Here is a 13,320-nt window from a genome sequence, read left to right on the forward strand (position 1 = left end):
GGCAACTGAAAAGATCCTATTTGAAGGCGACGCAGGCCAAACTAAACTCCAGCAAAAAGTGTCAAACAGCGCCCTCTGCTGTCAGGCAAGAGCAGAAACCATAAAAAGCTTACAGCACCTGGTATTCCCAGGCGGTCTCCCATCCAAGTACTAACCAGGCCAGGCCCTGCTTAGCTTCCGAGATCGGACGAGATCGGGCGTTTTCAGGGTAGTATGGCCGTAAGCTTTAAGGGCAACTGAAAAAATCTTATTTGAAGGCGACGCAGGCCAAACTAGACTCCAGCAAAAAGTGTCAAACAGCGCCCTCTGCTGTCAGGCAAGAGCAGAAACCATAAAAAGCTTACAGCACCTGGTATTCCCAGGCGGTCTCCCATCCAAGTACTAACCAGGCCCGCCCCTGCTTTGCTTCCGAGATCGGACGAGATCGGGCGTTTTCAGGGTAGTATGGCCGTAAGCTTTAAGGGCAACTGAAAAAATCTTATGTGAAGGCGACGCAGGCCAAACTAGACTCCAGCAAAAAGTGTCAAACAGCGCCCTCTGCTGTCAGGCAAGAGCAGAAACCATAAAAAGCTTACAGCACCTGGTATTCCCAGGCGGTCTCCCATCCAAGTACTAACCAGGCCAGCCCCTGCTTAGCTTCCGAGATCGGACGAGATCGGGCGTTTTCGGGGTAGTATGGCCGTAAGCTTTAAGGGCAACTGAAAAAATCTTATTTGAAGGCGACGCAGGCCAAACTAGTCTCCAGCAAAAAGTGTAAAACAGCGCCCTCTGCTGTCAGGCAAGAGCAGAAACCATAAAACGCTTACAGCACCTGGTATTCCCAGGCGGTCTCCCATCCAAGTACTAACCAGGCCCGCCCCTGCTTAGCTTCCGAGATCGGACGAGATCGGACGAGATCGGGCAGTATGGCTGTAAACTGCCAGGTCAACTGAAAAGATCCTATTTGAAGGCGACGCAGGCCAAACTAGACTCTGGCAAAAAGTGTCAAACAGCGCCCTTTGCTGTCAGGCAAGAGCAGAAACCATCAAAAGCTTACAGCACCTGGTATTCCCAGGCGGTCTCCCATCCAAGTACTAACCAGGCCCGCCCCTGCTTAGCTTCCGAGATCGGACGAGATCAGGCGTTTTAAGGGTAGTATGGCCGTAAGCTGCCAGGTCAACTGAAAAGATCCTATTTGAAGGTGACGCAGGCCAAACTAGACTCCAGCAAAAAGTGTCAAACAGCGCCCTCTGCTGTCAGGCAAGAGCAGAAACCATAAAAAAGCTTACAGCACCTGGTATTCCCAGGCGGTCTCCCATCCAAGTACTAACCAGGCCCGCCCCTGCTTAGCTTCCAAGATCGGACGAGATCTGGCGTTTTCAGGGTAGTATGGCCGTAAGCTGCCAGGTCAACTGAAAAGATCCTATTTGAAGGTGACGCAGGCCAAACTAGACTCTGGCAAAAAGTGTCAAACAGCGCCCTTTGCTGTCAGGCAAGAGCAGAAACCATAAAAAGCTTACAGCACCTGGTATTCCCAGGCGGTCTCCCATCCAAGTACTAACCAGGCCCGCCCCTGCTTAGCTTCCGAGATCGGGCGTTTTCAGGGTAGTATGGCCGTAAGCTGCCAGGTGAAATGAAAAGATCCTATTTGAAGGTGACGCAGGCCAAACTAGACTCCAGCAAAAAGTGTCAAACAGCGCCCTCTGCTGTCAGGCAAGAGCAGAAACCATAAAAAGCTTACAGCACCTGGTATTCCCAGGCGGTCTCCCATCCAAGTACTAACCAGGCCAGCCCCTGCTTACCTTCCGAGATCGGACGAGATCAGGCGTTTTAAGGGTAGTATGTCCGTAAGCTGCCAGGTCAACTGAAAAGATCCTATTTGAAGGTGACGCAGGCCAAACTAGACTCCAGCAAAAAGTGTCAAACAGCGCCCTCTGCTGTCAGGCAAGAGCAGAAACCATAAAAAGCTTTCAGCACCTGGTATTCCCAGGCGGTCTCCCATCCAAGTACTAACCAGGCCCGCCCCTGCTTAGCTTCCGAGATCTGACGAGATCGGGCGTTTTCAGGGTAGTATGGCCGTAAGCTGCCAGGTCAACTGAAAAGATCCTATTTGAAGGTGACGCAGGCCAAACTAGACGCTGGCAAAAAGTGTCAAACAGCGCCCTTTGCTGTCAGGCAAGAGCAGAAACCATAAAAAGCTTACAGCACCTGGTATTCCCAGACGGTCTCCCATCCAAGTACTAACCAGGCCCGCCCCTGCTTAGCGTCCGAGATCGGGCGTTTTCAGGGTAGTTTGGCCGTAAGCTGCCAGGTCAACTGAAAAGATCCTATTTGAAGGCGACGCAGGCCAAACTAGACTCCAGCAAAAAGTGTCAAACAGCGCCCTCTGCTGTCAGGCATGAGCAGAAACCATAAAAGGCTTACAGCACCTGGTATTCCCAGGCGGTCTCCCATCCAAGTACTAACCAGGCCCGCCCCTGCTTAGCTTCCGAGATCGGACGAGATCGGGCTTTTTCAGGATAGTATGGCCGTAAGCTGCAAGATCAACTGAAAAGATCCTATTTGAAGGCGACGCAGGCCAAACTAGACTCTGGCAAAAAGTGTCAAACAGCGCCCTTTGCTGTCAGGCAAGAGCAGAAACCATCAAAAGCTTACAGCACCTGGTATTCCCAGGCGGTCTCCCATCCAAGTACTAACCAGGCCCGCCCCTGCTTAGCTTCCGAGATCGGACGAGATCAGGCGTTTTAAGGGTAGTATGGCCGTAAGCTGCCAGGTCAACTGAAAAGATCCTATTTGAAGGTGACGCAGGCCAAACTAGACTCCAGCAAAAAGTGTCAAACAGCGCCCTCTGCTGTCAGGCAAGAGCAGAAACCATAAAAAAGCTTACAGCACCTGGTATTCCCAGGCGGTCTCCCATCCAAGTACTAACCAGGCCCGCCCCTGCTTAGCTTCCAAGATCGGACGAGATCTGGCGTTTTCAGGGTAGTATGGCCGTAAGCTGCCAGGTCAACTGAAAAGATCCTATTTGAAGGTGACGCAGGCCAAACTAGACTCTGGCAAAAAGTGTCAAACAGCGCCCTTTGCTGTCAGGCAAGAGCAGAAACCATAAAAAGCTTACAGCACCTGGTATTCCCAGGCGGTCTCCCATCCAAGTACTAACCAGGCCCGCCCCTGCTTAGCTTCCGAGATCGGGCATTTTCAGGGTAGTATGGCCGTAAGCTGCCAGGTGAAATGAAAAGATCCTATTTGAAGGTGACGCAGGCCAAACTAGACTCCAGCAAAAAGTGTCAAACAGCGCCCTCTGCTGTCAGGCAAGAGCAGAAACCATAAAAAGCTTACAGCACCTGGTATTCCCAGGCGGTCTCCCATCCAAGTACTAACCAGGCCAGCCCCTGCTTACCTTCCGAGATCGGACGAGATCAGGCGTTTTAAGGGTAGTATGTCCGTAAGCTGCCAGGTCAACTGAAAAGATCCTATTTGAAGGTGACGCAGGCCAAACTAGACTCCAGCAAAAAGTGTCAAACAGCGCCCTCTGCTGTCAGGCAAGAGCAGAAACCATAAAAAGCTTTCAGCACCTGGTATTCCCAGGCGGTCTCCCATCCAAGTACTAACCAGGCCCGCCCCTGCTTAGCTTCCGAGATCTGACGAGATCGGGCGTTTTCAGGGTAATATGGCCGTAAGCTGCCAGGTCAACTGAAAAGATCCTATTTGAAGGTGACGCAGGCCAAACTAGACGCTGGCAAAAAGTGTCAAACAGCGCCCTTTGCTGTCAGGCAAGAGCAGAAACCATAAAAAGCTTACAGCACCTGGTATTCCCAGACGGTCTCCCATCCAAGTACTAACCAGGCCCGCCCCTGCTTAGCGTCCGAGATCGGGCGTTTTCAGGGTAGTTTGGCCGTAAGCTGCCAGGTCAACTGAAAAGATCCTATTTGAAGGCGACGCAGGCCAAACTAGACTCCAGCAAAAAGTGTCAAACAGCGCCCTCTGCTGTCAGGCATGAGCAGAAACCATAAAAGGCTTACAGCACCTGGTATTCCCAGGCGGTCTCCCATCCAAGTACTAACCAGGCCCGCCCCTGCTTAGCTTCCGAGATCGGACGAGATCGGGCTTTTTCAGGATAGTATGGCCGTAAGCTGCAAGATCAACTGAAAAGATCCTATTTGAAGGCGACGCAGGCCAAACTAGACTCTGGCAAAAAGTGTCAAACAGCGCCCTTTGCTGTCAGGCAAGAGCAGAAACCATAAAAAGCTTACAGCACCTGGTATTCCCAGGCTGTCTCCCATCCAAGTACTACCCAGGCCCGCCCCTGCTTAGCTTCCGAGATCGGGCGATTTCAGGGTAGTATGGCCGTAAGCTGCCAGGTGAACTGAAAAGATCCTATTTGAAGGTGACGCAGGCCAAACTAGACTCCAGCAAAAAGTGTCAAACAGCGCCCTCTGCTGTCAGGCAAGAGCAGAAACCATAAAAAGCTTACAGCACCTGGTATTCCCAGGCGGTCTCCCATCCAAGTACTAACCAGGCCCTCCCCTGCTTAGCTTCCGAGATCGGACGAGATCAGGCGTTTTAAGGGTAGTATGGCCGTAAGCTGCCAGGTCACCTGAAAAGATCCTATTTGAAGGTGACGCAGGCCAAACTAGACTCCAGCAAAAAGTGTCAAACAGCGCCCTCTGCTGTCAGGCAAGAGCAGAAACCATAAAAAGCTTACAGGACCTAGTATTCCCAGGCGGTCTCCCATCCAAGTACTAACCAGGCCCGCCCCTGCTTAGTTTCCGAGATCAGACGAGATCGGGCGTTTTCAGGGTAGTATGGCCGTAAGCTGCCAGGTCAACTGAAAAGATCCTATTTGAAGGTGACGCAGGCCAAACTAGACTCTGGCAAAAAGTGTCAAACAGCGCCCTTTGCTGTCAGGCAAGAGCAGAAACCATAAAAAGCTTATAGCACCTGGTATTCCCAGGCGGTCTCCCATCCAAGTACTAACCAGGCCCGCCCCTGCTTAGCTTCCGAGATCGGGCGTTTTCAGGGTAGTATGGCCGTAAGCTGCCAGGTCAACTGAAAAGATCCTATTTGAAGGCGACGCAGGCCAAACTAGACTCCAGCAAAAAGTGTCAAACAGCGCCCTCTGCTGTCAGGCATGAGCAGAAACCATAAAAGGCTTACAGCACCTGGTATTCCCAGGCGGTCTCCCATCCAAGTACTAACCAGGCCCACCCCTGTTTAGCTTACGAGATCGGACGAGATCGGGCGTTTTCAGGGTAGTATGACCGTAAGCTGCCAGATCAACTGAAAAGATCCTATTTGAAGGCGACGCAGGCCAAACTAGACTCCAGCAAAAAGTGTCAAACAGCGCCCTCTGCTGTCAGGCAAGAGCAGAAACCATATAAAGCTTACAGCACCTGGTATTTCCAGGCGGTCTCCCATCCAAGTACTAACCAGGCCCGCCCCTGCTTAGCTTCCGAGATCGGACGAGATCGGGCTTTTTCAGGATAGTATGGCCGTAAGCTGCCAGGTGAACTGAAAAGATCCTATTTGAAGGTGACGCAGGCCAAACTAGACTCCAGCAAAAAGTGTCAAACAGCGCCCTCTGCTGTCAGGCAAGAGCAGAAACCATAAAAGGCTTACAGCACCTGGTATTCCCAGGCGGTCTCCCATCCAAGTACTAACCAGGCCCACCCCTGTTTAGCTTACGAGATCGGACGAGATCGGGCATTTTCAGGGTAGTATGACCGTAAGCTGCCAGATCAACTGAAAAGATCCTATTTGAAGGCGACGCAGGCCAAACTAGACTCCAGCAAAAAGTGTCAAACAGCGCCCTCTGCTGTCAGGCAAGAGCCGAAACTATAAAAGGCTTACAGCACCTGGTATTCCCAGGCGGTCTCTCATCCAAGTACTAACCAGGCCCGCCCCTGCTTAGCTTCCGAGATCGGACGATATCGGGCGTTTTCAGGGTAGTATGGCCGTAAGCTGCCAGGGCAACTGAAAAGATCCTATTTGAAGGCGACGCAGGCCAAACTAGGCTCCAGCAAAAAGTGTCAAACAGCGCCCTCTGCTTTCAGGCAAAAGCAGAAACCATAAAAAGCTTAGAGCACCTGGTATTCCTAGGCGGTTTCCCATCCAAGTACTAACCAGGCCCGCCCCTGCTTAGCTTCCGAGATCGGATGAGATCGGGCGTTTTCAGGGTAGTATGGCTGTAAGCTGCCAAGGCAACTGAAAAGATCCTATTTGAAGGCGACGCAGGCCAAACTAAACTCCAGCAAAAAGTGTCAAACAGCGCCCTCTGCTGTCAGGCAAGAGCAGAAACCATAAAAAGCTTACAGCACCTGGTATTCCCAGGCGGTCTCCCATCCAAGTACTAACCAGGCCAGCCCCTGCTTAGCTTCCGAGATCGGACGAGATCGGGCGTTTTCAGGGTAGTATGGCCGTAAGCTTAAAGGGCAACTGAAAAAATCTTATTTGAAGGCGACGCAGGCCAAACTAGACTCCAGCAAAAAGTGTCAAACAGCGCCCTCTGCTGTCAGGCAAGAGCAGAAACCATAAAAAGCTTACAGCACCTGGTATTCCCAGGCGGTCTCCCATCCAAGTACTAACCAGGCCCGCCCCTGCTTTGCTTCCGAGATCGGACGAGATCGGGCGTTTTCAGGGTAGTATGGCCGTAAGCTTTAAGGGCAACTGAAAAAATCTTATTTGAAGGCGACGCAGGCCAAACTAGACTCCAGCAAAAAGTGTCAAACAGCGCCCTCTGCTGTCAGGCAAGAGCAGAAACCATAAAAAGCTTACAGCACCTGGTATTCCCAGGCGGTCTCCCATCCAAGTACTAACCAGGCCAGCCCCTGCTTAGCTTCCGAGATCGGACGAGATCGGGCGTTTTCGGGGTAGTATGGCCGTAAGCTTTAAGGGCAACTGAAAAAATCTTATTTGAAGGCGACGCAGGCCAAACTAGACTCCAGCAAAAAGTGTAAAACAGCGCCCTCTGCTGTCAGGCAAGAGCAGAAACCATAAAAAGCTTACAGCACCTGGTATTCCCAGGCGGTCTCCCATCCAAGTACTAACCAGGCCCGCCCCTGCTTAGCTTCCGAGATCGGACGAGATCGGACGAGATCGGGCGTTTTCAGGGTAGTATGGCTGTAAACTGCCAGGTCAACTGAAAAGATCCTATTTGAAGGTGACGCAGGCCAAACTAGACTCTGACAAAAAGTGTCAAACAGCGCCCTTTGCTGTCAGGCAAGAGCAGAAACCATAAAAAGCTTACAGCACCTGGTATTCCCAGGCGGTCTCCCATCCAAGTACTAACCAGGCCCGCCCCTGCTTAGCTTCCGAGATCGGACGAGATCGGGCGTTTTCAGGGTAGTATGGCCGTAAGCTGCCAGGTCAACTGAAAAGATCCTATTTGAAGGCGACGCAGGCCAAACTAGACTCTGGCAAAAATTGTCAAACAGTGCCCTTTGCTGTCAGGCAAGAGCAGAAACCATAAAAAGCTTACAGCACCTGGTATTCCCAGGCGGTCTCCCATCCAAGTACTAACCAGGCCCGCCCCTGCTTAGCTTCCGAGATCGGATGAGATCGGGCGTTTTCAGGGTAGTATGGCTGTAAGCTGCCAAGGCAACTGAAAAGATCCTATTTGAAGGCGACGCAGGCCAAACTAAACTCCAGCAAAAAGTGTCAAACAGCGCCCTCTGCTGTCAGGCAAGAGCAGAAACCATAAAAAGCTTACAGCACCTGGTATTCCCAGGCGGTCTCCCATCCAAGTACTAACCAGGCCAGCCCCTGCTTAGCTTCCGAGATCGGACGAGATCGGGCGTTTTCAGGGTAGTATGGCCGTAAGCTTAAAGGGCAACTGAAAAAATCTTATTTGAAGGCGACGCAGGCCAAACTAGACTCCAGCAAAAAGTGTCAAACAGCGCCCTCTGCTGTCAGGCAAGAGCAGAAACCATAAAAAGCTTACAGCACCTGGTATTCCCAGGCGGTCTCCCATCCAAGTACTAACCAGGCCCGCCCCTGCTTTGCTTCCGAGATCGGACGAGATCGGGCGTTTTCAGGGTAGTATGGCCGTAAGCTTTAAGGGCAACTGAAAAAATCTTATTTGAAGGCGACGCAGGCCAAACTAGACTCCAGCAAAAAGTGTCAAACAGCGCCCTCTGCTGTCAGGCAAGAGCAGAAACCATAAAAAGCTTACAGCACCTGGTATTCCCAGGCGGTCTCCGATCCAAGTACTAACCAGGCCAGCCCCTGCTTAGCTTCCGAGATCGGACGAGATCGGGCGTTTTCGGGGTAGTATGGCCGTAAGCTTTAAGGGCAACTGAAAAAATCTTATTTGAAGGCGACGCAGGCCAAACTAGACTCCAGCAAAAAGTGTCAAACAGCGCCCTCTGCTGTCAGGCAAGAGCAGAAACCATAAAAAGCTTACAGCACCTGGTATTCCCAGGCGGTCTCCCATCCAAGTACTAACCAGGCCCGCCCCTGCTTAGCTTCCGAGATCGGACGAGATCGGGCGTTTTCAGGGTAGTATGGCTGTAAACTGCCAGGTCAACTGAAAAGATCCTATTTGAAGGTGACGCAGGCCAAACTAGACTCTGACAAAAAGTGTCAAACAGCGCCCTTTGCTGTCAGGCAAGAGCAGAAACCATAAAAAGCTTACAGCACCTGGTATTCCCAGGCGGTCTCCCATCCAAGTACTAACCAGGCCCACCCCTGCTTAGCTTCCGAGATCGGACGAGATCGGGCGTTTTCAGGGTAGTATGGCCGTAAGCTGCCAGGTCAACTGAAAAGATCCTATTTGAAGGCGACGCAGGCCAAACTAGACTCTGGCAAAAATTGTCAAACAGCGCCCTTTGCTGTCAGGCAAGAGCAGAAACCATAAAAAGCTTACAGCACCTGGTATTCCCAGGCGGTCTCCCATCCAAGTACTAACCAGGCCCGCCCCTTCTTAGCTTCCGAGATCGGGCGTTTTCAGGGTAGTATGGCCGTAAGCTGCCAGGTGAACTGAAAAGATCCTATTTGAAGGTGACGCAGGCCAAACTAGACTCCAGCAAAAAGTGTCAAACAGCGCCCTCTGCTGTCAGGCAAGAGCAGAAACCATAAAAAGCTTACAGCACCTGGTATTCCCAGGCGGTCTCCCATCCAAGTACTAACCAGGCCCGCCCCTGCTTAGCTTCCGAGATCGGACGAGATCAGGCGTTTTAAGGGTAGTATGGCCGTAAGCTGCCAGGTCACCTGAAAAGATCCTATTTGAAGGTGACGCAGGCCAAACTAGACTCCAGCAAAAAGTGTCAAACAGCGCCCTCTGCTGTCAGGCAAGAGCAGAAACCATAAAAAGCTTACAGCACCTGGTATTCCCAGGCGGTCTCCCATCCAAGTACTAACCAGGCCCGCCCCTGCTTAGTTTCCGAGATCAGACGAGATCGGGCGTTTTCAGGGTAGTATGGCCGTAAGCTGCCAGGTCAACTGAAAAGATCCTATTTGAAGGTGACGCAGGCCAAACTAGACTCTGGCAAAAAGTGTCAAACAGCGCCCTTTGCTGTCAGGCAAGAGCAGAAACCATAAAAAGCTTATAGCACCTGGTATTCCCAGGCGGTCTCCCATCCAAGTACTAACCAGGCCCGCCCCTGCTTAGCTTCCGAGATCGGGCGTTTTCAGGGTAGTATGGCCGTAAGCTGCCAGGTCAACTGAAAAGATCCTATTTGAAGGCGACGCAGGCCAAACTAGACTCCAGCAAAAAGTGTCAAACAGCGCCCTCTGCTGTCAGGCATGAGCAGAAACCATAAAAGGCTTACAGCACCTGGTATTCCCAGGCGGTCTCCCATCCAAGTACTAACCAGGCCCACCCCTGTTTAGCTTACGAGATCGGACGAGATCGGGCGTTTTCAGGGTAGTATGACCGTAAGCTGCCAGATCAACTGAAAAGATCCTATTTGAAGGCGACGCAGGCCAAACTAGACTCCAGCAAAAAGTGTCAAACAGCGCCCTCTGCTGTCAGGCAAGAGCAGAAACCATATAAATCTTACAGCACCTGGTATTCCCAGGCGGTCTCCCATCCAAGTACTAACCAGGCCCGCCCCTGCTTAGCTTCCGAGATCGGGCTTTTTCAGGATAGTATGGCCGTAAGCTGCAAGATCAACTGAAAAGATCCTATTTGAAGGCGACGCAGGCCAAACTAGACTCTGGCAAAAAGTGTCAAACAGCGCCCTTTGCTGTCAGGCAAGAGCAGAAACCATCAAAAGCTTACAGCACCTGGTATTCCCAGGCGGTCTCCCATCCAAGTACTAACCAGGCCCGCCCCTGCTTAGCTTCCGAGATCGGACGAGATCAGGCGTTTTAAGGGTAGTATGGCCGTAAGCTGCCAGGTCAACTGAAAAGATCCTATTTGAAGGTGACGCAGGCCAAACTAGACTCCAGCAAAAAGTGTCAAACAGCGCCCTCTGCTGTCAGGCAAGAGCAGAAACCATAAAAAAGCTTACAGCACCTGGTATTCCCAGGCGGTCTCCCATCCAAGTACTAACCAGGCCCGCCCCTGCTTAGCTTCCAAGATCGGACGAGATCTGGCGTTTTCAGGGTAGTATGGCCGTAAGCTGCCAGGTCAACTGAAAAGATCCTATTTGAAGGTGACGCAGGCCAAACTAGACTCTGGCAAAAAGTGTCAAACAGCGCCCTTTGCTGTCAGGCAAGAGCAGAAACCATAAAAAGCTTACAGCACCTGGTATTCCCAGGCGGTCTCCCATCCAAGTACTAACCAGGCCCGCCCCTGCTTTGCTTCCGAGATCGGGCGTTTTCAGGGTAGTATGGCCGTAAGCTGCCAGGTGAAATGAAAAGATCCTATTTGAAGGTGACGCAGGCCAAACTAGACTCCAGCAAAAAGTGTCAAACAGCGCCCTCTGCTGTCAGGCAAGAGCAGAAACCATAAAAAGCTTACAGCACCTGGTATTCCCAGGCGGTCTCCCATCCAAGTACTAACCAGGCCAGCCCCTGCTTACCTTCCGAGATCGGACGAGATCAGGCGTTTTAAGGGTAGTATGTCCGTAAGCTGCCAGGTCAACTGAAAAGATCCTATTTGAAGGTGACGCAGGCCAAACTAGACTCCAGCAAAAAGTGTCAAACAGCGCCCTCTGCTGTCAGGCAAGAGCAGAAACCATAAAAAGCTTTCAGCACCTGGTATTCCCAGGCGGTCTCCCATCCAAGTACTAACCAGGCCCGCCCCTGCTTAGCTTCCGAGATCTGACGAGATCGGGCGTTTTCAGGGTAGTATGGCCGTAAGCTGCCAGGTCAACTGAAAAGATCCTATTTGAAGGTGACGCAGGCCAAACTAGACGCTGGCAAAAAGTGTCAAACAGCGCCCTTTGCTGTCAGGCAAGAGCAGAAACCATAAAAAGCTTACAGCACCTGGTATTCCCAGACGGTCTCCCATCCAAGTACTAACCAGGCCCGCCCCTGCTTAGCGTCCGAGATCGGGCGTTTTCAGGGTAGTTTGGCCGTAAGCTGCCAGGTCAACTGAAAAGATCCTATTTGAAGGCGACGCAGGCCAAACTAGACTCCAGCAAAAAGTGTCAAACAGCGCCCTCTGCTGTCAGGCATGAGCAGAAACCATAAAAGGCTTACAGCACCTGGTATTCCCAGGCGGTCTCCCATCCAAGTACTAACCAGGCCCGCCCCTGCTTAGCTTCCGAGATCGGACGAGATCGGGCTTTTTCAGGATAGTATGGCCGTAAGCTGCAAGATCAACTGAAAAGATCCTATTTGAAGGCGACGCAGGCCAAACTAGACTCTGGCAAAAAGTGTCAAACAGCGCCCTTTGCTGTCAGGCAAGAGCAGAAACCATAAAAAGCTTACAGCACCTGGTATTCCCAGGCGGTCTCCCATCCAAGTACTAACCAGGCCCGCCCCTGCTTAGCTTCCGAGATCGGGCGTTTTCAGGGTAGTATGGCCGTAAGCTGCCAGGTGAACTGAAAAGATCCTATTTGAAGGTGACGCAGGCCAAACTAGACTCCAGCAAAAAGTGTCAAACAGCGCCCTCTGCTGTCAGGCAAGAGCAGAAACCATAAAAAGCTTACAGCACCTGGTATTCCCAGGCGGTCTCCCATCCAAGTACTAACCAGGCCAGCCCCTGCTTACCTTCCGAGATCGGACGAGATCAGGCGTTTTAAGGGTAGTATGTCCGTAAGCTGCCAGGTCAACTGAAAAGATCCTATTTGAAGGTGACGCAGGCCAAACTAGACTCCAGCAAAAAGTGTCAAACAGCGCCCTCTGCTGTCAGGCAAGAGCAGAAACCATAAAAAGCTTACAGCACCTGGTATTCCCAGACGGTCTCCCATCCAAGTACTAACCAGGCCCGCCCCTGCTTAGCGTCCGAGATCGGGCGTTTTAAGGGTAGTTTGGCCGTAAGCTGCCAGGTCAACTGAAAAGATCCTATTTGAAGGCGACGCAGGCCAAACTAGACTCCAGCAAAAAGTGTCAAACAGCGCCCTCTGCTGTCAGGCATGAGCAGAAACCATAAAAGGCTTACAGCACCTGGTATTCCCAGGCGGTCTCCCATCCACGTACTAACCAGGCCCGCCCCTGCTTAGCTTCCGAGATCGGACAAGATCGGGCTTTTTCAGGATAGTATGGCCGTAAGCTGCAAGATCAACTGAAAAGATCCTATTTGAAGGCGACGCAGGCCAAACTAGACTCTGGCAAAAAGTGTCAAACAGCGCCCTTTGCTGTCAGGCAAGAGCAGAAACCATAAAAAGCTTACAGCACCTGGTATTCCCAGGCGGTCTCCCATCCAAGTACTAACCAGGCCCGCCCCTGCTTAGCTTCCGAGATCGGGCGATTTCAGGGTAGTATGGCCGTAAGCTGCCAGGTGAACTGAAAAGATCCTATTTGAAGGTGACGCAGGCCAAACTAGACTCCAGCAAAAAGTGTCAAACAGCGCCCTCTGCTGTCAGGCAAGAGCAGAAACCATAAAAAGCTTACAGCACCTGGTATTCCCAGCCGGTCTCCCATCCAAGTACTAACCAGGCCCGCCTCTGCTTAGCTTCCGAGATCGGACGTTTTAAGGGTAGTATGGCCGTAAGCTGCCAGGTCAACTGAAAAGATCCTATTTGAAGGTGACGCAGGCCAAACTATACTCCAGCAAAAAGTGTCAAACATCACCCTCTGCTGTCAGGCAAGAGCAGAAACCATAAAAAGCTTACAGCACCTGGTATTCCCAGGCGGTCTCCCATCCAAGTACTAACCAGGCCCGACCCTGCTTAGTTTCCGAGATCAGACGAGATCGGGCGTTTTCAGGGTAGTATGGCCATAAGCTGCCAGGTCAACTGAAAAGATCCTATTTGAAGGTGACGCAGGCCAAACTAGACTCTGGCAAAAAGT

General features: G+C 51.7%; 41 non-coding genes and 17 pseudogenes across 41 annotated transcripts; all 58 read right to left on the reverse strand.

The window, feature by feature from the left end:
• Nucleotides 1–106: 106 nt before the first annotated feature.
• On the reverse strand, nucleotides 107–225 carry LOC131099659 (5S ribosomal RNA). The gene has a single exon (XR_009118482.1). It is a non-coding gene; the product is annotated as a 5S ribosomal RNA (ribosomal RNA).
• A 112-nt stretch (nucleotides 226–337) lies between these two features.
• Nucleotides 338–456, reverse strand: LOC131142717 (5S ribosomal RNA). The gene has a single exon (XR_009132786.1). It is a non-coding gene; the product is annotated as a 5S ribosomal RNA (ribosomal RNA).
• A 112-nt stretch (nucleotides 457–568) lies between these two features.
• LOC131097506 (5S ribosomal RNA) lies at nucleotides 569–687 on the reverse strand. Its single transcript, XR_009116408.1, has one exon. It is a non-coding gene; the product is annotated as a 5S ribosomal RNA (ribosomal RNA).
• Nucleotides 688–799: 112 nt separating this feature from the next.
• On the reverse strand, nucleotides 800–917 carry LOC131141535 (5S ribosomal RNA; annotated as a pseudogene).
• Nucleotides 918–1,029: 112 nt separating this feature from the next.
• LOC131143324 (5S ribosomal RNA) lies at nucleotides 1,030–1,148 on the reverse strand. Its single transcript, XR_009133375.1, has one exon. It is a non-coding gene; the product is annotated as a 5S ribosomal RNA (ribosomal RNA).
• Nucleotides 1,149–1,261: 113 nt separating this feature from the next.
• LOC131098399 (5S ribosomal RNA) lies at nucleotides 1,262–1,380 on the reverse strand. Its single transcript, XR_009117273.1, has one exon. It is a non-coding gene; the product is annotated as a 5S ribosomal RNA (ribosomal RNA).
• Nucleotides 1,381–1,492: 112 nt separating this feature from the next.
• On the reverse strand, nucleotides 1,493–1,601 carry LOC131100401 (5S ribosomal RNA; annotated as a pseudogene).
• Nucleotides 1,602–1,713: 112 nt separating this feature from the next.
• LOC131100071 (5S ribosomal RNA) lies at nucleotides 1,714–1,832 on the reverse strand. The gene has a single exon (XR_009118838.1). It is a non-coding gene; the product is annotated as a 5S ribosomal RNA (ribosomal RNA).
• Nucleotides 1,833–1,944: 112 nt separating this feature from the next.
• Nucleotides 1,945–2,063, reverse strand: LOC131097171 (5S ribosomal RNA). The gene has a single exon (XR_009116083.1). It is a non-coding gene; the product is annotated as a 5S ribosomal RNA (ribosomal RNA).
• A 112-nt stretch (nucleotides 2,064–2,175) lies between these two features.
• On the reverse strand, nucleotides 2,176–2,284 carry LOC131142007 (5S ribosomal RNA; annotated as a pseudogene).
• A 112-nt stretch (nucleotides 2,285–2,396) lies between these two features.
• Nucleotides 2,397–2,515, reverse strand: LOC131097618 (5S ribosomal RNA). The gene has a single exon (XR_009116515.1). It is a non-coding gene; the product is annotated as a 5S ribosomal RNA (ribosomal RNA).
• A 112-nt stretch (nucleotides 2,516–2,627) lies between these two features.
• LOC131143325 (5S ribosomal RNA) lies at nucleotides 2,628–2,746 on the reverse strand. The gene has a single exon (XR_009133376.1). It is a non-coding gene; the product is annotated as a 5S ribosomal RNA (ribosomal RNA).
• Nucleotides 2,747–2,859: 113 nt separating this feature from the next.
• LOC131098401 (5S ribosomal RNA) lies at nucleotides 2,860–2,978 on the reverse strand. Its single transcript, XR_009117275.1, has one exon. It is a non-coding gene; the product is annotated as a 5S ribosomal RNA (ribosomal RNA).
• A 112-nt stretch (nucleotides 2,979–3,090) lies between these two features.
• Nucleotides 3,091–3,199, reverse strand: LOC131101054 (5S ribosomal RNA; annotated as a pseudogene).
• A 112-nt stretch (nucleotides 3,200–3,311) lies between these two features.
• On the reverse strand, nucleotides 3,312–3,430 carry LOC131100072 (5S ribosomal RNA). Its single transcript, XR_009118839.1, has one exon. It is a non-coding gene; the product is annotated as a 5S ribosomal RNA (ribosomal RNA).
• A 112-nt stretch (nucleotides 3,431–3,542) lies between these two features.
• Nucleotides 3,543–3,661, reverse strand: LOC131098435 (5S ribosomal RNA). Its single transcript, XR_009117308.1, has one exon. It is a non-coding gene; the product is annotated as a 5S ribosomal RNA (ribosomal RNA).
• Nucleotides 3,662–3,773: 112 nt separating this feature from the next.
• Nucleotides 3,774–3,882, reverse strand: LOC131142008 (5S ribosomal RNA; annotated as a pseudogene).
• Nucleotides 3,883–3,994: 112 nt separating this feature from the next.
• On the reverse strand, nucleotides 3,995–4,113 carry LOC131097619 (5S ribosomal RNA). Its single transcript, XR_009116516.1, has one exon. It is a non-coding gene; the product is annotated as a 5S ribosomal RNA (ribosomal RNA).
• Nucleotides 4,114–4,225: 112 nt separating this feature from the next.
• Nucleotides 4,226–4,334, reverse strand: LOC131142119 (5S ribosomal RNA; annotated as a pseudogene).
• A 112-nt stretch (nucleotides 4,335–4,446) lies between these two features.
• LOC131143000 (5S ribosomal RNA) lies at nucleotides 4,447–4,565 on the reverse strand. Its single transcript, XR_009133057.1, has one exon. It is a non-coding gene; the product is annotated as a 5S ribosomal RNA (ribosomal RNA).
• A 112-nt stretch (nucleotides 4,566–4,677) lies between these two features.
• On the reverse strand, nucleotides 4,678–4,796 carry LOC131100048 (5S ribosomal RNA). Its single transcript, XR_009118815.1, has one exon. It is a non-coding gene; the product is annotated as a 5S ribosomal RNA (ribosomal RNA).
• Nucleotides 4,797–4,908: 112 nt separating this feature from the next.
• LOC131141084 (5S ribosomal RNA) lies at nucleotides 4,909–5,017 on the reverse strand (annotated as a pseudogene).
• A 112-nt stretch (nucleotides 5,018–5,129) lies between these two features.
• LOC131097683 (5S ribosomal RNA) lies at nucleotides 5,130–5,248 on the reverse strand. Its single transcript, XR_009116579.1, has one exon. It is a non-coding gene; the product is annotated as a 5S ribosomal RNA (ribosomal RNA).
• Nucleotides 5,249–5,360: 112 nt separating this feature from the next.
• On the reverse strand, nucleotides 5,361–5,479 carry LOC131099285 (5S ribosomal RNA). The gene has a single exon (XR_009118119.1). It is a non-coding gene; the product is annotated as a 5S ribosomal RNA (ribosomal RNA).
• A 112-nt stretch (nucleotides 5,480–5,591) lies between these two features.
• LOC131098534 (5S ribosomal RNA) lies at nucleotides 5,592–5,710 on the reverse strand. The gene has a single exon (XR_009117402.1). It is a non-coding gene; the product is annotated as a 5S ribosomal RNA (ribosomal RNA).
• A 112-nt stretch (nucleotides 5,711–5,822) lies between these two features.
• On the reverse strand, nucleotides 5,823–5,941 carry LOC131099536 (5S ribosomal RNA). Its single transcript, XR_009118362.1, has one exon. It is a non-coding gene; the product is annotated as a 5S ribosomal RNA (ribosomal RNA).
• Nucleotides 5,942–6,053: 112 nt separating this feature from the next.
• LOC131099099 (5S ribosomal RNA) lies at nucleotides 6,054–6,172 on the reverse strand. Its single transcript, XR_009117937.1, has one exon. It is a non-coding gene; the product is annotated as a 5S ribosomal RNA (ribosomal RNA).
• A 112-nt stretch (nucleotides 6,173–6,284) lies between these two features.
• LOC131142628 (5S ribosomal RNA) lies at nucleotides 6,285–6,403 on the reverse strand. The gene has a single exon (XR_009132700.1). It is a non-coding gene; the product is annotated as a 5S ribosomal RNA (ribosomal RNA).
• Nucleotides 6,404–6,515: 112 nt separating this feature from the next.
• Nucleotides 6,516–6,634, reverse strand: LOC131142718 (5S ribosomal RNA). Its single transcript, XR_009132787.1, has one exon. It is a non-coding gene; the product is annotated as a 5S ribosomal RNA (ribosomal RNA).
• A 112-nt stretch (nucleotides 6,635–6,746) lies between these two features.
• On the reverse strand, nucleotides 6,747–6,865 carry LOC131097507 (5S ribosomal RNA). The gene has a single exon (XR_009116409.1). It is a non-coding gene; the product is annotated as a 5S ribosomal RNA (ribosomal RNA).
• Nucleotides 6,866–6,977: 112 nt separating this feature from the next.
• On the reverse strand, nucleotides 6,978–7,106 carry LOC131099711 (5S ribosomal RNA; annotated as a pseudogene).
• A 112-nt stretch (nucleotides 7,107–7,218) lies between these two features.
• Nucleotides 7,219–7,337, reverse strand: LOC131142887 (5S ribosomal RNA). The gene has a single exon (XR_009132949.1). It is a non-coding gene; the product is annotated as a 5S ribosomal RNA (ribosomal RNA).
• Nucleotides 7,338–7,449: 112 nt separating this feature from the next.
• Nucleotides 7,450–7,568, reverse strand: LOC131098336 (5S ribosomal RNA). The gene has a single exon (XR_009117212.1). It is a non-coding gene; the product is annotated as a 5S ribosomal RNA (ribosomal RNA).
• A 112-nt stretch (nucleotides 7,569–7,680) lies between these two features.
• On the reverse strand, nucleotides 7,681–7,799 carry LOC131142629 (5S ribosomal RNA). The gene has a single exon (XR_009132701.1). It is a non-coding gene; the product is annotated as a 5S ribosomal RNA (ribosomal RNA).
• A 112-nt stretch (nucleotides 7,800–7,911) lies between these two features.
• LOC131142720 (5S ribosomal RNA) lies at nucleotides 7,912–8,030 on the reverse strand. The gene has a single exon (XR_009132788.1). It is a non-coding gene; the product is annotated as a 5S ribosomal RNA (ribosomal RNA).
• A 112-nt stretch (nucleotides 8,031–8,142) lies between these two features.
• Nucleotides 8,143–8,261, reverse strand: LOC131099818 (5S ribosomal RNA). The gene has a single exon (XR_009118590.1). It is a non-coding gene; the product is annotated as a 5S ribosomal RNA (ribosomal RNA).
• A 112-nt stretch (nucleotides 8,262–8,373) lies between these two features.
• LOC131140976 (5S ribosomal RNA) lies at nucleotides 8,374–8,492 on the reverse strand. Its single transcript, XR_009132483.1, has one exon. It is a non-coding gene; the product is annotated as a 5S ribosomal RNA (ribosomal RNA).
• Nucleotides 8,493–8,604: 112 nt separating this feature from the next.
• LOC131098108 (5S ribosomal RNA) lies at nucleotides 8,605–8,723 on the reverse strand. The gene has a single exon (XR_009116989.1). It is a non-coding gene; the product is annotated as a 5S ribosomal RNA (ribosomal RNA).
• Nucleotides 8,724–8,835: 112 nt separating this feature from the next.
• LOC131141242 (5S ribosomal RNA) lies at nucleotides 8,836–8,944 on the reverse strand (annotated as a pseudogene).
• A 112-nt stretch (nucleotides 8,945–9,056) lies between these two features.
• On the reverse strand, nucleotides 9,057–9,175 carry LOC131143327 (5S ribosomal RNA). Its single transcript, XR_009133378.1, has one exon. It is a non-coding gene; the product is annotated as a 5S ribosomal RNA (ribosomal RNA).
• A 112-nt stretch (nucleotides 9,176–9,287) lies between these two features.
• LOC131097404 (5S ribosomal RNA) lies at nucleotides 9,288–9,406 on the reverse strand. The gene has a single exon (XR_009116312.1). It is a non-coding gene; the product is annotated as a 5S ribosomal RNA (ribosomal RNA).
• A 112-nt stretch (nucleotides 9,407–9,518) lies between these two features.
• LOC131141085 (5S ribosomal RNA) lies at nucleotides 9,519–9,627 on the reverse strand (annotated as a pseudogene).
• A 112-nt stretch (nucleotides 9,628–9,739) lies between these two features.
• Nucleotides 9,740–9,858, reverse strand: LOC131097684 (5S ribosomal RNA). Its single transcript, XR_009116580.1, has one exon. It is a non-coding gene; the product is annotated as a 5S ribosomal RNA (ribosomal RNA).
• A 112-nt stretch (nucleotides 9,859–9,970) lies between these two features.
• Nucleotides 9,971–10,079, reverse strand: LOC131142354 (5S ribosomal RNA; annotated as a pseudogene).
• A 112-nt stretch (nucleotides 10,080–10,191) lies between these two features.
• On the reverse strand, nucleotides 10,192–10,310 carry LOC131143328 (5S ribosomal RNA). The gene has a single exon (XR_009133379.1). It is a non-coding gene; the product is annotated as a 5S ribosomal RNA (ribosomal RNA).
• A 113-nt stretch (nucleotides 10,311–10,423) lies between these two features.
• On the reverse strand, nucleotides 10,424–10,542 carry LOC131098402 (5S ribosomal RNA). The gene has a single exon (XR_009117276.1). It is a non-coding gene; the product is annotated as a 5S ribosomal RNA (ribosomal RNA).
• A 112-nt stretch (nucleotides 10,543–10,654) lies between these two features.
• Nucleotides 10,655–10,763, reverse strand: LOC131101218 (5S ribosomal RNA; annotated as a pseudogene).
• Nucleotides 10,764–10,875: 112 nt separating this feature from the next.
• Nucleotides 10,876–10,994, reverse strand: LOC131100073 (5S ribosomal RNA). Its single transcript, XR_009118840.1, has one exon. It is a non-coding gene; the product is annotated as a 5S ribosomal RNA (ribosomal RNA).
• Nucleotides 10,995–11,106: 112 nt separating this feature from the next.
• On the reverse strand, nucleotides 11,107–11,225 carry LOC131097172 (5S ribosomal RNA). Its single transcript, XR_009116084.1, has one exon. It is a non-coding gene; the product is annotated as a 5S ribosomal RNA (ribosomal RNA).
• A 112-nt stretch (nucleotides 11,226–11,337) lies between these two features.
• LOC131142009 (5S ribosomal RNA) lies at nucleotides 11,338–11,446 on the reverse strand (annotated as a pseudogene).
• Nucleotides 11,447–11,558: 112 nt separating this feature from the next.
• LOC131097621 (5S ribosomal RNA) lies at nucleotides 11,559–11,677 on the reverse strand. The gene has a single exon (XR_009116518.1). It is a non-coding gene; the product is annotated as a 5S ribosomal RNA (ribosomal RNA).
• Nucleotides 11,678–11,789: 112 nt separating this feature from the next.
• Nucleotides 11,790–11,898, reverse strand: LOC131100402 (5S ribosomal RNA; annotated as a pseudogene).
• Nucleotides 11,899–12,010: 112 nt separating this feature from the next.
• Nucleotides 12,011–12,129, reverse strand: LOC131100074 (5S ribosomal RNA). The gene has a single exon (XR_009118841.1). It is a non-coding gene; the product is annotated as a 5S ribosomal RNA (ribosomal RNA).
• Nucleotides 12,130–12,241: 112 nt separating this feature from the next.
• Nucleotides 12,242–12,350, reverse strand: LOC131142263 (5S ribosomal RNA; annotated as a pseudogene).
• Nucleotides 12,351–12,462: 112 nt separating this feature from the next.
• Nucleotides 12,463–12,581, reverse strand: LOC131100137 (5S ribosomal RNA). Its single transcript, XR_009118902.1, has one exon. It is a non-coding gene; the product is annotated as a 5S ribosomal RNA (ribosomal RNA).
• Nucleotides 12,582–12,693: 112 nt separating this feature from the next.
• Nucleotides 12,694–12,802, reverse strand: LOC131101040 (5S ribosomal RNA; annotated as a pseudogene).
• Nucleotides 12,803–12,914: 112 nt separating this feature from the next.
• LOC131142449 (5S ribosomal RNA) lies at nucleotides 12,915–13,023 on the reverse strand (annotated as a pseudogene).
• A 112-nt stretch (nucleotides 13,024–13,135) lies between these two features.
• LOC131143088 (5S ribosomal RNA) lies at nucleotides 13,136–13,254 on the reverse strand. The gene has a single exon (XR_009133143.1). It is a non-coding gene; the product is annotated as a 5S ribosomal RNA (ribosomal RNA).
• Between the last annotated feature and the right edge of the window lie 66 nt (nucleotides 13,255–13,320).

This window comes from Doryrhamphus excisus, chromosome 13 (genome assembly GCF_030265055.1).
Source record: "Doryrhamphus excisus isolate RoL2022-K1 chromosome 13, RoL_Dexc_1.0, whole genome shotgun sequence".
NCBI classification, from domain to species: Eukaryota; Metazoa; Chordata; class Actinopteri; order Syngnathiformes; family Syngnathidae; genus Doryrhamphus; species Doryrhamphus excisus.